The sequence below is a fragment of the Heptranchias perlo genome, chromosome 42, assembly GCF_035084215.1.
Source record: "Heptranchias perlo isolate sHepPer1 chromosome 42, sHepPer1.hap1, whole genome shotgun sequence".
Classification (NCBI taxonomy): Eukaryota; Metazoa; Chordata; class Chondrichthyes; order Hexanchiformes; family Hexanchidae; genus Heptranchias; species Heptranchias perlo.
The window spans coordinates 9,342,770-9,362,864 of record NC_090366.1 but is presented as its reverse complement, the minus strand read 5'-3'; the positions used below and the strand labels follow the sequence as shown (position 1 = coordinate 9,362,864).

The window sequence follows — 20,095 nt, the reverse complement described above, 5'->3', positions numbered from 1 at the left end:
TCCCTATCTCTGTAACCTCCTCCAGCCCCACACCCCTCCCTGTCTCTGTAACCTCCTCCAGCCCTACACCCCTCCCTATCTCTGTCACCTCCCCCAGCCCTACACCCCTCCCTATCTCTGTAACCTCCTCCAGCCCCACACCCCTCCCTATCTCTGTATCCTCCTCCAGCCCAACACCCCTCCCTATCTCTGTAACCTCCTCCTGCCCCACACCCCTCCCCATCTCTGTAACCCCCTCCGGAGCCCTACACCCCTCCCTATCTCTGGAACCTCCTCCAGCCCTACACCCCTCCCTATCTCTGTAACCTCCTCCGGAGCCCTACACCCCTCCCTATCTCTGTAACCTCCTCCGGAGCCCTACACCCCTCCCTATCTCTGTAACCTCCTCCGGAGCCCTACACCCCTCCCTATCTCTGTAACCTCCTCCTGCCCCACACCCCTCCCCATCTCTGTAACCCCCTCCGGAGCCCTACACCCCTCCCTATCTCTGGAACCTCCTCCAGCCCTACACCCCTCCCTATCTCTGTAACCTCCTCCGGAGCCCTACACCCCTCCCTATCTCTGTAACCTCCTCCGGAGCCCTACACCCCTCCCTATCTCTGTAACCTCCTCCGGAGCCCTACACCCCTCCCTATCTCTGTAACCTCCTCCGGAGCCCGACACCTCTCCCTATTACTATATCTCTCCCCTTCCCGCCCCCAGTTAGCTGTGCTCCTCGCGAGCTCATCCACAAGTATGGGGCAGTTCGATAACCAAACTCTCTGTTGTTCAGTGTGTTCCCTGGTTAACTCTGTGCTCTTACTGTCACGGGACAGAAGAAAGAGAGGAGCCTCCCTGGTCACACTGTGAGAGCACAGAACCATATTAAAGGATTAAAGAACACAAGGGGGCTTAAGAGCTGAGAGTTTGTGCACAGCGTATATCGCGTGTTGTCATGAACTGACTGACTATGAGGCCGCAGCTCCTGATTTGTGTCTTTCTTCACTTCTTCAGTTTTTTCCTCTCCCCTCTGCCCCGGGCTGAGAAAGATGGAGCCATTCTTCATTGAGAGGCCAGACAGTGAGCCTGAGCAGGCGATTTGATTGTAGAGGGGATGACTGATCCTGTCCACAGAAGTACACACATACACACAAACGCACACACACAAACGCACATGGACACACTGCTCTCATAGAGTCACACTTCACACACACACACTGCTCTCATAGAGTCACACTTCACACACACACACTGCTCTCATAGAGTCACACTTCACACACACACACTGCCCTCAGAGAGACACACTTCAGACACACACACTGCTCTCATAGAGTCACACTTCACACACACACTGCTCTCATAGAGTCACACTTCACACACACACACACACACACACACTGCCCTCAGAGAGACACACTTCACACACACACACACTGCCCTCTTAGAGTCACACTTCACACACACACACTGCCCTCATAGAGTCACACTTCACACACACACACACTGCCCTCATAGAGTCACACTTCACACACACACACTGCTCTCATAGAGTCACACTTCACACACACACACTGCCCTCATAGAGTCACACTTCACACACACACACACTGCTCTCACAGAGTCACACTTCACACACACACACTGCCCTCATAGAGTCACACTTAACACACACACACACTGCTCTCATTGAGTCACACTTCACACACACACACACTCTGCCCTCATAGAGTCACACTTCACACACACACACACTCTGCCCTCATAGAGTCACACTTCACACACACACACACTGCCCTCATAGAGTCACACTTCACACACACACACACTGCCCTCATAGAGTCACACTTCACACACACACACTGCCCTCATAGAGTCACACTTCACACACACACACACTGCCCTCATAGACTCACACTTCACACACACACACTGCCCTCATAGAGTCACACTTCACACACACACACACTGCCCTCATAGACTCACACTTCACACACACACACACTGCCCTCATAGAGTCACACTTCACACACACACACACTCTGCCCTCATAGAGTCACACTTCACACACACACACTGCCCTCATAGAGTCACACTTCACACACACACACACTGCCCTCATAGAGTCACACTTCACACACACACACTGCTCTCATAGAGTCACACTTCACACACACACACACTGCCCTCATAGAGTCACACTTCACACACACACACTGCCCTCATAGAGTCACACTTCACACACACACACACTGCCCTCATAGTCACACTTCACACACACACACACACTGTCCTCACAGAGTCACACTTCACACACACACACTGTCCTCACAGAGTCACACTTCACACACACACACTGTCCTCACAGAGTCACACTTCACACACACACACTGCCCTCATAGAGTCACACTTCACACACACACACACTGTCCTCACAGAGTCACACTTCACACATACACACTGTCCTCACAGAGTCACACTTCACACACACACACACTGTCCTCACAGAGTCACACTTCACACACACACACTGTCCTCACAGAGTCACACTTCACACACACACACACACTGTCCTCACAGAGTCACACTTCACACACACACTGTCCTCACAGAGTCACACTTCACACACACACACTGCCCTCATAGAGTCACACTTCACACACACACACGCACACACCCTGCTCTCATAGAGTCACACTTCACACATACACACTGCCCTCATAGAGTCACACTTCACACACACACACACTGCCCTCATAGAGTCACACTTCGCGCACAAACACTGCCCTCATAGAGTCACACTTCACACACACAAACTGTCCTCACAGAGTCACACATCACACACACACACTGCCCTCATAGAGTCACACTTCACACACACACTGTCCTCACAGAGTCACACTTCACACACACACTGTCCTCACAGAGTCACACTTCACACACACACACTGTCCTCACAGAGTCACACTTCACACACACACACTGCCCTCAAAGAGTCACACTTCACACACACACACTGCCCTCATAGAGTCACACTTCACACACACACACTGCCCTCATAGAGTCACACTTCACACACACACACTGCTCTCATAGAGTCACACTTCACACACACACACTGCCCTCATAGAGTCACACTTCACACACACACACTGCCCTCATAGAGTCACACTTCACACACACACACTTCCCTCATAGAATCACACTTCACACACACACACACTTCCCTCATAGAGTCACACTTCACACACACACACTGCCCTCAGAGAGACACACTTCACACACACACTGCCCTCATAGAGTCACACTTCACACACACACACACACACTGCCCTCATAGAGTCACACTTCACACACACACACACTGCCCTCATAGAGTCACACTTCACACACACACACTGCCCTCATAGAGACACACTTCACACACACACACACACTGCCCTCATAGAGTCACACTTCACACACACACACTGCCCTCATAGAGACACACTTCACACACACACACTGCCCTCATAGAGTCACACTTCACACACACACACTGCCCTCATAGAGACACACTTCACACACACACACTGCTCTCACAGAGTCACACTTCACACACACACACTGCTCTCATAGAGTCACACTTCACACACACACACACTTCCCTCATAGAGTCACACTTCACACACACACACACTTCCCTCATAGAGTCACACTTCACACACACACACTGTCCTCAAAGAGTCACACTTCACACACACACACTGCCCTCAAAGAGTCACACTTCACACACACACACTGCTCTCATAGAGACACACTTCACACACACACACTGCCCTCACAGAGTCACACTTCACACACACACACACTTCCCTCATAGAATCACACTTCACACACACACACACTGCCCTCATAGAGTCACACTTCACACACACACACTGCCCTCAGAGAGACACACTTCACACACACACACTGCCCTCATACAGTCACACTTCACACACACACACACTGCCCTCATAGAGTCACACTTCACACACACACACTGTCCTCATAGAGTCACACTTCACACACACACACTTCCCTCATAGAATCACACTTCACACACACACACACTTCCCTCATAGAGTCACACTTCACACACACACACTGCCCTCAGAGAGACACACTTCACACACACACACTGCTCTCATAGAGTCACACTTCACACACACACACACACTTCCCTCATCGAGTCACACTTCACACACACACACACACTGCCCTCAGAGAGACACACTTCACACACACACACTGCCCTCATAGAGTCACACTTCACACACACACACACACACACACACTGCCCTCACAGAGTCACACTTCACACACACACACTGCTCTCATAGAGTCACACTTCACACACACACACTGCCCTCATAGAGTCACACTTCACACACACACACTGCTCTCATAGAGTCACACTTCACACACAAACACTGCCCTCATCGAGACACACTTCACACACACACACACTGCCCTCATAGAGTCACACTTCACACACACACACACTGCCCTCATAGAGTCACACTTCACACACACACACTGCCCTCATAGAGACACACTTCACACACACACACTGCCCTCATAGAGTCACACTTCACACACACACACTGCCATCATAGAGACACACTTCACACACACACACTGCTCTCACAGAGTCACACTTCACACACACACACTGCTCTCACAGAGTCACACTTCACACACACACACTGTCCTCACAGAGTCACACTTCACACACACACACTGCCCTCATCGAGTCACACTTCACACACACACACTGTCCTCACAGAGTCACACTTCACACACACACACTGCCCTCATAGAGTCACACTTCACACACACACACTGCCCTCATAGAGTCACACTTCACACACACACACTGCCCTCACAGAGTCACACTTCACACACACACACTGCCCTCATGGAGTCACACTTCACACACACACACTGCCCTCATAGAGTCACACTTCACACACACACTGTCCTCACAGAGTCACACTTCACACACACACACTGTCCTAACAGAGTCACACTTCACACACACACACTGCCCTCATAGAGTCACACTTCACACACACACTGTCCTCACAGAGTCACACTTCACACACACACACTGTCCTCACAGAGTCACACTTCACACACACACACTGCCCTCAAAGAGTCACACTTCACACACACACACTGCTCTCATAGAGTCACACTTCACACACACACACTGCCCTCACAGAGTCACACTTCACACACACACACTGCTCTCATCGAGTCACACTTCACACACACACACTGCCCTCATAGAGTCACACTTCACACACACACTGTCCTCACAGAGTCACACTTCACACACACACACTGTCCTCACAGAGTCACACTTCACACACACACACGGCCCTCATAGAGTCACACTTCACACACACACACTGCTCTCATAGAGTCACACTTCACACACACACACTGTCCTCATAGAGTCACACTTCACACACACACACACTTCCCTCATAGAGTCACACTTCACACACACACACACACTTCCCTCATTGAGTCACACTTCACACACACACACTGCCCTCATAGAGTCACACTTCACACACACACACTGCCCTCATAGAGTCACACTTCACACACACACACTGTCCTCACAGAGTCACACTTCACACACACACACTGTCCTCACAGAGTCACACTTCACACCCACACACTGCCCTCATAGAGTCACACTTCACACACAGACTGTCCTCACAGAGTCACATTTCACACACACACACTGCCCTCATAGAGTCACACTTCACACACACACACACTGCCCTCATAGAGTCACACTTCACACACACACACTGCCCTCACAGAGTCACACTTCACACACACACACTGCCCTCACAGAGTCACACTTCACACACACACACTGTCCTCACAGAGTCACACTTCACACACACACACTGTCCTCATAGAGTCACACTTCACACACACACACTGTCCTCATAGAGTCACACTTCACACACACACACTGCCCTCATAGAGTCACACTTCACACACACACACTGTCCTCACAGAGTCACACTTCACACACACACACTGTCCTCATAGAGTCACACTTCACACACACACACACACACTGTCCTCATAGAGTCACACTTCACACACACACACTGCCCTCATAGAGTCACACTTCACACACACACACTGTCCTCACAGAGTCACACTTCACACACACACACACTTCCCTCATTGAGTCACACTTCACACACACACACACACTTCCCTCACAGAGTCACACTTCACACACACACACACTGCTCTCATAGAGTTATACTTCACACACACACACTGTCCTCACAGAGTCACACTTCACACACACACACTGCCCTCACAGAGTCACACTTCACACACACACACACTGCCCTCATAGAGTCACACTTCACACACACACACTGCTCTCATAGAGTCACACTTCACACACACACACTGCCCTCATAGAGACACACTTCACACACACACACTGCCCTCACAGAGTCACACTTCACACACACACACTGCCCTCATAGAGTCACACTTCACACACACACACTGCCCTCATAGAGTCACACTTCACACACACACACTGCCCTCATAGAGTCACACTTCACACACACACACTGCCCTCACAGAGTCACACTTCACACACACACACACTGCCCTCATAGAGTCACACTTCACACACACACACACTGCTCTCATAGAGTCACACTTCACACACACACACTGCCCTCATAGAGACACACTTCACACACACACACTGCCCTCACAGAGTCACACTTCACACACACACACTGCCCTCACAGAGTCACACTTCACGCACACACACACTGCCCTCATAGAGTCACACTTCACACACACACACTGCCCTCATCGAGACACACTTCACACACACACACTGCCCTCACAGAGTCACACTTCACACACACACACTGCCCTCACAGAGTCACACTTCACACACACACACTGTCCTCACAGAGTCACACTTCACACACACACACGGCCCTCATAGAGTCACACTTCACACACACACACTGCTCTCATAGAGTCACACTTCACACACACACACTGTCCTCATAGAGTCACACTTCACACACACACACACTTCCCTCATAGAGTCACACTTCACACACACACACACACACTTCCCTCATTGAGTCACACTTCACACACACACACTGCCCTCATAGAGTCACACTTCACACACACACACTGCCCTCATAGAGTCACACTTCACACACACACACTGTCCTCACAGAGTCACACTTCACACACACACACTGTCCTCACAGTGTCACACTTCACACCCACACACTGCCCTCATAGAGTCACACTTCACACACAGACTGTCCTCACAGAGTCACATTTCACACACACACACTGCCCTCATAGAGTCACACTTCACACACACACACTGCCCTCACAGAGTCACACTTCACACACACACACTGTCCTCACAGAGTCACACTTCACACACACACACTGTCCTCATAGAGTCACACTTCACACACACACACTGTCCTCATAGAGTCACACTTCACACACACACACTGCCCTCATAGAGTCACACTTCACACACACACACTGTCCTCACAGAGTCACACTTCACACACACACACTGCCCTCACAGAGTCACACTTCACACACACACACACTGCCCTCATAGAGTCACACTTCACACACACACACTGCTCTCATAGAGTCACACTTCACACACACACACTGCCCTCATAGAGACACACTTCACACACACACACTGCCCTCACAGAGTCACACTTCACACACACACACTGCCCTCATAGAGTCACACTTCACACACACACACTGCCCTCATAGAGTCACACTTCACACACACACACTGCCCTCATAGAGTCACACTTCACACACACACACTGCCCTCACAGAGTCACACTTCACACACACACACACTGCCCTCATAGAGTCACACTTCACACACACACACACTGCTCTCATAGAGTCACACTTCACACACACACACTGCCCTCATAGAGACACACTTCACACACACACACTGCCCTCACAGAGTCACACTTCACACACACACACTGCCCTCACAGAGTCACACTTCACGCACACACACACTGCCCTCATAGAGTCACACTTCACACACACACACTGCCCTCATCGAGACACACTTCACACACACACACTGCCCTCACAGAGTCACACTTCACACACACACACTGCCCTCACAGAGTCACACTTCACACACACACACTGTCCTCACAGAGTCACACTTCACACACACACACGGCCCTCATAGAGTCACACTTCACACACACACACTGCTCTCATAGAGTCACACTTCACACACACACACTGTCCTCATAGAGTCACACTTCACACACACACACACTTCCCTCATAGAGTCACACTTCACACACACACACACACACTTCCCTCATTGAGTCACACTTCACACACACACACTGCCCTCATAGAGTCACACTTCACACACACACACTGCCCTCATAGAGTCACACTTCACACACACACACTGTCCTCACAGAGTCACACTTCACACACACACACTGTCCTCACAGTGTCACACTTCACACCCACACACTGCCCTCATAGAGACACACTTCACACACAGACTGTCCTCACAGAGTCACATTTCACACACACACACTGCCCTCATAGAGTCACACTTCACACACACACACTGCCCTCACAGAGTCACACTTCACACACACACACTGTCCTCACAGAGTCACACTTCACACACACACACTGTCCTCATAGAGTCACACTTCACACACACACACTGTCCTCATAGAGTCACACTTCACACACACACACTGCCCTCATAGAGTCACACTTCACACACACACACTGTCCTCACAGAGTCACACTTCACACACACACACTGTCCTCATAGAGTCACACTTCACACACACACACACACTGTCCTCATATAGTCACACTTCACACACACACACTGCCCTCATAGAGTCACACTTCACACACACACACTGTCCTCACAGAGTCACACTTCACACACACACACACTTCCCTCATTGAGTCACACTTCACACACACACACACACTTCCCTCACAGAGTCACACTTCACACACACACACACTGCTCTCATAGAGTTATACTTCACACACACACACTGTCCTCACAGAGTCACACTTCACACACACACACTGCCCTCACAGAGTCACACTTCACACACACACACACTGCCCTCATAGAGTCACACTTCACACACACACACTGCTCTCATAGAGTCACACTTCACACACACACACTGCCCTCATAGAGACACACTTCACACACACACACTGCCCTCACAGAGTCACACTTCACACACACACACTGCCCTCATAGAGTCACACTTCACACACACACACTGCCCTCATAGAGTCACACTTCACACACACACACTGCCCTCATAGAGTCACACTTCACACACACACACTGCCCTCACAGAGTCACACTTCACACACACACACACTGCCCTCATAGAGTCACACTTCACACACACACACACTGCTCTCATAGAGTCACACTTCACACACACACACTGCCCTCATAGAGACACACTTCACACACACACACTGCCCTCACAGAGTCACACTTCACACACACACACTGCCCTCACAGAGTCACACTTCACGCACACACACACTGCCCTCATAGAGTCACACTTCACACACACACACTGCCCTCATCGAGACACACTTCATACACACACACTGCCCTCACAGAGTCACACTTCACACACACACACTGCCCTCACAGAGTCACACTTCACACACACACACACTGCCCTCATCGAGTCACACTTCACACACACACACTGCCCTCACAGAGTCACACTTCACACACACACACTGCCCTCATAGAGTCACACTTCACACACACACACTGCCCTCATAGAGTCACACTTCACACACACACACACACACACACACACACTGCTCTCATAGAGTCACACTTCACACACACACACTGCCCTCATAGAGTCACACTTCACACACACACACACTGCCCTCATAGAGTCACACTTCACACACACACACTGCTCTCATAGAGACACACTTCACACACACACACTGCCTTCATCGAGTCACACTTCACACACACACACTGCTCTCATAGAGACACACTTCACACACACACACTGCTCTCATAGAGTCACACTTCACACACACACACTGTCCTCACAGAGTCACACTTCACACACACACACTGCCCTCACAGAGTCACACTTCACACACACACACACACTGCCCTCACAGAGTCACACTTCACACACACACACACTGCCCTCATAGAGTCACACTTCACACACACACACACACTGCTCTCATAGAGTCACACTTCACACACACACACTGCCCTCATAGAGTCACACTTCACACACACACACTGCCCTCATAGAGTCACACTTCACACACACACACACACACACACTGCTCTCATAGAGTCACACTTCACACACACACACTGCCCTCATAGAGTCACACTTCACACACACACACACTGCCCTCACAGAGTCACACTTCACACACACACACACTGTCCTCACAGAGTCACACTTCACACACACACACTGTCCTCACAGAGTCACACTTCTCACATGCACACTGCCCTCATAGAGTCACACTTCACACACACACACTGCCCTCATAGAGTCACACTTCACACACACACACACTGCCCTCATAGAGTCACACTTCACACACACACACTGTCCTCACAGAGTCACACTTCACACACACACACTGTCCTCACAGAGTCACACTTCACACACACACACTGCCCTCATAGAGTCACACTTCACACACACACACTGCCCTCATAGAGTCACACTTCACACACACACACTGCCCTCAGAGTCACACTTCACACACACACACACTTCCCTCATAGAGTCACACTTCACACACACACACACTTCCCTCATAGAGACACACTTCACACACACACACTGCCCTCATAGTCACACTTCACACACACACACACACACACACACACTGCCCTCATAGAGTCACACTTCACACACACACACTGCCCTCAGAGAGACACACTTCACACACACACACTGCCCTCATAGAGTCACACTTCACACACACACTTCCCTCAGAGAGACACACTTCACACACACACACACTGCCCTCATAGAGTCACACTTCACACACACACACTGCTCTCATAGAGTCACACTTCACACACACACACTGCCCTCATAGAGTCACACTTCACACACACACACTGCCCTCATAGAGTCACACTTCACACACACACACACACACACACTGCTCTCATAGAGTCACACTTCACACACACACACTGCCCTCATAGAGTCACACTTCACACACACACACACTGCCCTCACAGAGTCACACTTCACACACACACACACTGTCCTCACAGAGTCACACTTCACACACACACACTGTCCTCACAGAGTCACACTTCTCACATACACACTGCCCTCATAGAGTCACACTTCACACACACACACTGCTCTCACAGAGTCACACTTCACACACACACACTGCTCTCACAGAGTCACACTTCACACACACACACTGCTCTCATAGAGTCACACTTCACACACACACACTGCCCTCATAGAGTCACACTTCACACACACACACACTTCCCTCATAGAGACACACTTCACACACACACACTGCCCTCATAGTCACACTTCACACACACACACACACACACACACTGCCCTCATAGAGTCACACTTCACACACACACACTGCTCTCAGAGAGTCACACTTCACACACACACACTGCTCTCAGAGAGTCACACTTCACACACACACACTGCCCTCAGAGAGACACACTTCACACACACACACTGCTCTCACAGAGTCACACTTCACACACACACACTGCTCTCACAGAGTCACACTTCACACACACACACTGCTCTCATAGAGTCACACTTCACACACACACACTGCCCTCATAGAGTCACACTTCACACACACACACTGCCCTCAGAGAGACACACTTCACACACACACACTGCCCTCATAGAGTCACACTTCACACACACACACACTTCCCTCAGAGAGACACACTTCACACACACACACACTGCCCTCATAGAGTCACACTTCACACACACACACTGCTCTCATAGAGTCACACTTCACACACACACACTGCCCTCATAGAGTCACACTTCACACACACACACTGCCCTCATAGAGTCACACTTAACACACACACACACACACACTGCTCTCATAGAGTCAAACTTCACACACACACACTGCCCTCATAGAGTCACACTTCACACACACACACACTGCCCTCACAAAGTCACACTTCACACACACACACACTGTCCTCACAGAGTCACACTTCACACACACACACTGTCCTCACAGAGTCACACTTCTCACATACACACTGCCCTCATAGAGTCACACTTCACACACACACACTGCCCTCATAGAGTCACACTTCACACACACACACACTGCCCTCATAGAGTCACACTTCACACACACACACTGTCCTCACAGAGTCACACTTCACACACACACACTGTCCTCACAGAGTCACACTTCACACACACACACTGCCCTCATAGAGTCACACTTCACACACACACACTGCCCTCATAGAGTCACACTTCACACACACACACTGCCCTCATAGAGTCACACTTCACACACACACACACTTCCCTCATAGAGTCACACTTCACACACACACACACACTTCCCTCATAGAGACACACTTCACACACACACACTGCCCTCATAGTCACACTTCACACACACACACACACACACTGCCCTCATAGAGTCACACTTCACACACACACACTGCTCTCAGAGAGTCACACTTCACACACACACACTGCTCTCAGAGAGTCACACTTCACACACACACACTGCCCTCAGAGAGACACACTTCACACACACACACTGCTCTCACAGAGTCACACTTCACACACACACACTGCTCTCACAGAGTCACACTTCACACACACACACTGCTCTCATAGAGTCACACTTCACACACACACACTGCCCTCATAGAGTCACACTTCACACACACACACTGCCCTCAGAGAGACACACTTCACACACACACACTGCCCTCATGGAGTCACACTTCACACACACACACACTTCCCTCAGAGAGACACACTTCACACACACACACACTGCCCTCATAGAGTCACACTTCACACACACACACTGCTCTCATAGAGACACACTTCACACACACACACACTGCCCTCATCGAGTCACACTTCACACACACACACTGCTCTCATAGAGACACACTTCACACACACACACTGCTCTCATAGAGTCACACTTCACACACACACACTGTCCTCACAGAGTCACACTTCACACACACACACTGCCCTCACAGAGTCACACTTCACACACACACACACTGCCCTCACAGAGTCACACTTCACACACACACACACTGCCCTCACAGAGTCACACTTCACACACACACACACTGCCCTCATAGAGTCACACTTCACACACACACACACTGCTCTCATAGAGTCACACTTCACACACACACACTGCCCTCATAGAGTCACACTTCACACACACACACTGCCCTCATAGAGTCACACTTCACACACACACACACACACACACACTGCTCTCATAGAGTCACACTTCACACACACACACTGCCCTCATAGAGTCACACTTCACACACACACACACTGCCCTCACAGAGTCACACTTCACACACACACACACACTGTCCTCACAGAGTCACACTTCACACACACACACTGTCCTCACAGAGTCACACTTCTCACATACACACTGCCCTCATAGAGTCACACTTCACACACACACACTGCCCTCATAGAGTCACACTTCACACACACACACACTGCCCTCATAGAGTCACACTTCACACACACACACTGTCCTCACAGAGTCACACTTCACACACACATACTGCCCTCATAGAGTCACACTTCACACACACACACTGTCCTCACAGAGTCACACTTCACACACACACACTGTCCTCACAGAGTCACACTTCACACACACACACTGCTCTCATAGAGTCACACTTCACACACACACACTGCCCTCATAGAGTCACACTTCACACACACACACTGCCCTCAGAGAGACACACTTCACACACACACACTGCCCTCATAGAGTCACACTTCACACACACACACACTTCCCTCAGAGAGACACACTTCACACACACACACACTGCCCTCATAGAGTCACACTTCACACACACACACTGCTCTCATAGAGTCACACTTCACACACACACACTGCCCTCATAGAGTCACACTTCACACACACACACTGCCCTCATAGAGTCACACTTCACACACACACACTGCCCTCATAGAGTCACACTTCACACACACACACACACACACACACACACTGCTCTCATAGAGTCACACTTCACACACACACACTGCCCTCATAGAGTCACACTTCACACACACACACACTGCCCTCACAGAGTCACACTTCACACACACACACACTGTCCTCACAGAGTCACACTTCACACACACACACTGTCCTCACAGAGTCACACTTCTCACATACACACTGCCCTCATAGAGTCACACTTCACACACACACACTGCTCTCACAGAGTCACACTTCACACACACACACTGCTCTCACAGAGTCACACTTCACACACACACACTGCTCTCATAGAGTCACACTTCACACACACACACTGCCCTCATAGAGTCACACTTCACACACACACACACTTCCCTCATAGAGACACACTTCACACACACACACTGCCCTCATAGTCACACTTCACACACACACACACACACACACACACTGCCCTCATAGAGTCACACTTCACACACACACACTGCTCTCAGAGAGTCACACTTCACACACACACACTGCTCTCAGAGAGTCACACTTCACACACACACACTGCCCTCAGAGAGACACACTTCACACACACACACTGCTCTCACAGAGTCACACTTCACACACACACACTGCTCTCACAGAGTCACACTTCACACACACACACTGCTCTCATAGAGTCACACTTCACACACACACACTGCCCTCATAGAGTCACACTTCACACACACACACTGCCCTCAGAGAGACACACTTCACACACACACACTGCCCTCATAGAGTCACACTTCACACACACACACACTTCCCTCAGAGAGACACACTTCACACACACACACACTGCCCTCATAGAGTCACACTTCACACACACACACTGCTCTCATAGAGTCACACTTCACACACACACACTGCCCTCATAGAGTCACACTTCACACACACACACTGCCCTCATAGAGTCACACTTAACACACACACACACACACTGCTCTCATAGAGTCACACTTCACACACACACACTGCCCTCATAGAGTCACACTTCACACACACACACTGCCCTCATAGAGTCACACTTCACACACACACACACTGCCCTCATAGAGTCACACTTCACACACACACACTGTCCTCACAGAGTCACACTTCACACACACATACTGCCCTCATAGAGTCACACTTCACACACACACACTGTCCTCACAGAGTCACACTTCACACACACACACTGTCCTCACAGAGTCACACTTCACACACACACACTGCTCTCATAGAGTCACACTTCACACACACACACTGCCCTCATAGAGTCACACTTCACACACACACACACTGCCCTCAGAGAGACACACTTCACACACACACACTGCCCTCATAGAGTCACACTTCACACACACACACACTTCCCTCAGAGAGACACACTTCACACACACACACACTGCCCTCATAGAGTCACACTTCACACACACACACTGCTCTCATAGAGTCACACTTCACACACACACACTGCCCTCATAGAGTCACACTTCACACACACACACTGCCCTCATAGAGTCACACTTCACACACACACACACACACACACACACTGCTCTCATAGAGTCACACTTCACACACACACACTGCCCTCATAGAGTCACACTTCACACACACACACACTGCCCTCACAGAGTCACACTTCACACACACACACACTGTCCTCACAGAGTCACACTTCACACACACACACTGTCCTCACAGAGTCACACTTCTCACATACACACTGCCCTCATAGAGTCACACTTCACACACACACACTGCTCTCACAGAGTCACACTTCACACACACACACTGTCCTCACAGAGTCACACTTCACACACACATACTGCCCTCATAGAGTCACACTTCACACACACACACTGTCCTCACAGAGTCACACTTCACACACACACACTGTCCTCACAGAGTCACACTTCACACACACACACTGCTCTCATAGAGTCACACTTCACACACACACACTGCCCTCATAGAGTCACACTTCACACACACACACACTGCCCTCAGAGAGACACACTTCACACACACACACTGCCCTCATAGAGTCACACTTCACACACACACACACTTCCCTCAGAGAGACACACTTCACACACACACACACTGCCCTCATAGAGTCACACTTCACACACACACACTGCTCTCATAGAGTCACACTTCACACACACACACTGCCCTCATAGAGTCTCACTTCACACACACACACTGCCCTCATAGAGTCACACTTCACACACACACACACACTGCTCTCATAGAGTCACACTTCACACACACACACTGCCCTCATAGAGTCACACTTCACACACACACACACTGCCCTCACAGAGTCACACTTCACACACACACACACTGTCCTCACAGAGTCACACTTCACACACACACACTGTCCTCACAGAGTCACACTTCTCACATACACACTGCCCTCATAGAGTCACACTTCACACACAAACACTGCTCTCACAGAGTCACACTTCACACACACACACTGCTCTCACAGAGTCACACTTCACACACACACACTGCTCTCATAGAGTCACACTTCACACACACACACTGCCCTCATAGAGTCACACTTCACACACACACACACTTCCCTCATAGAGACACACTTCACACACACACACTGCCCTCATAGTCACACTTCACACACACACACACACACACACACACTGCCCTCATAGAGTCACACTTCACACACACACACTGCTCTCAGAGAGTCACACTTCACACACACACACTGCTCTCAGAGAGTCACACTTCACACACACACACTGCCCTCAGAGAGACACACTTCACACACACACACTGCTCTCACAGAGTCACACTTCACACACACACACTGCTCTCACAGAGTCACACTTCACACACACACACTGCTCTCATAGAGTCACACTTCACACACACACACTGCCCTCAGAGAGACACACTTCACACACACACACTGCCCTCATAGAGTCACACTTCACACACACACACACTTCCCTCAGAGAGACACACTTCACACACACACACACTACCCTCATAGAGTCACACTTCACACACACACACTGCTCTCATAGAGTCACACTTCACACACACACACTGCCCTCATAGAGTCACACTTCACACACACACACTGCCCTCATAGAGTCACACTTAACACACACACACACACACACACTGCTCTCATAGAGTCACACTTCACACACACACACTGCCCTCATAGAGTCACACTTCACACACACACACACTGCCCTCACAGAGTCACACTTCACACACACACACACTGTCCTCACAGAGTCACACTTCACACACACACACTGTCCTCACAGAGTCACACTTCTCACATACACACTGCCCTCATAGAGTCACACTTCACACACACACACTGCCCTCATAGAGTCACACTTCACACACACACACACTGCCCTCATAGAGTCACACTTCACACACACACACTGTCCTCACAGAGTCACACTTCACACACACACACTGTCCTCACAGAGTCACACTTCACACACACACACTGCCCTCATAGAGTCACACTTCACACACACACACACTTCCCTCATAGAGTCACACTTCACACACACACACACTTCCCTCATAGAGACACACTTCACACACACACACTGCCCTCATAGTCACACTTCACACACACACACACACACTGCCCTCATAGAGTCACACTTCACACACACACACTGCTCTCAGAGAGTCACACTTCACACACACACACTGCTCTCAGAGAGTCACACTTCACACACACACACTGCCCTCAGAGAGACACACTTCACACACACACACTGCTCTCACAGAGTCACACTTCACACACACACACTGCTCTCACAGAGTCACACTTCACACACACACACTGCTCTCATAGAGTCACACTTCACACACACACACTGCCCTCATAGAGTCACACTTCACACACACACACTGCCCTCAGAGAGACACACTTCACACACACACACTGCCCTCATGGAGTCACACTTCACACACACACACACTTCCCTCAGAGAGACACACTTCACACACACACACACTGCCCTCATAGAGTCACACTTCACACACACACACTGCTCTCATAGAGACACACTTCACACACACACACACTGCCCTCATCGAGTCACACTTCACACACACACACTGCTCTCATAGAGACACACTTCACACACACACACTGCTCTCATAGAGTCACACTTCACACACACACACTGTCCTCACAGAGTCACACTTCACACACACACACTGCCCTCACAGAGTCACACTTCACACACACACACACTGCCCTCACAGAGTCACACTTCACACACACACACACTGCCCTCACAGAGTCACACTTCACACACACACACACTGCCCTCATAGAGTCACACTTCACACACACACACACTGCTCTCATAGAGTCACACTTCACACACACACACTGCCCTCATAGAGTCACACTTCACACACACACACTGCCCTCATAGAGTCACACTTCACACACACACACACACACACACACACTGCTCTCATAGAGTCACACTTCACACACACACACTGCCCTCATAGAGTCACACTTCACACATACACACACTGCCCTCACAGAGTCACACTTCACACACACACACACTGTCCTCACAGAGTCACACTTCACACACACACACTGTCCTCACAGAGTCACACTTCTCACATACACACTGCCCTCATAGAGTCACACTTCACACACACACACTGCCCTCATAGAGTCACACTTCACACACACACACACTGCCCTCATAGAGTCACACTTCACACACACACACTGTCCTCACAGAGTCACACTTCACACACACATACTGCCCTCATAGAGTCACACTTCACACACACACACTGTCCTCACAGAGTCACACTTCACACACACACACTGCTCTCATAGAGTCACACTTCACACACACACACTGCCCTCATAGAGTCACACTTCACACACACACACACTTCCCTCATAGAGTCACACTTCACACACACACACACTTCCCTCATAGAGTCACACTTCACACACACACACACTTCCCTCATAGAGACACACTTCACACACACACACTGCCCTCATAGTCACACTTCACACACACACACTGCTCTCAGAGAGTCACACTTCACACACACACACTGCTCTCAGAGAGTCACACTTCACACACACACACTGCCCTCAGAGAGACACACTTCTCACACACACACTGCTCTCACAGAGTCACACTTCACACACACACACTGCTCTCACAGAGTCACACTTCACACACACACACTGCTCTCATAGAGTCACACTTCACACACACACACTGCCCTCATAGAGTCACACTTCACACACACACACTGCCCTCAGAGAGACACACTTCACACACACACACTGCCCTCATAGAGTCACACTTCACACACACACACACTTCCCTCATAGAGTCACACTTCACACACACACACTGCCCTCATAGAGTCACACTTCACACACACACACTGCCCTCACAGAGTCACACTTCACACACACACACTGCCCTCATAGAGTCACACTTCACACACACACACTGCTCTCATGGACTCACACTTCACACACACACACTGCCCTCATAGAGTCACACTTCACACACACACACACTGCCCTCATAGAGTCACACTTCACACACACACACTGCCCTCATAGAGTCACACTTCACACACACACACTGCTCTCAGA

General features: G+C 50.1%; 1 protein-coding gene across 5 annotated transcripts in view; it reads left to right on the top strand.

Annotated features, from left to right (window-relative positions):
• lipeb (lipase, hormone-sensitive b) overlaps window positions 1-20,095 on the top strand; it is a 146,969-nt gene that overhangs the window by 29,715 nt on the left and 97,159 nt on the right. The gene's annotated exons all lie outside the window — the stretch shown is intronic.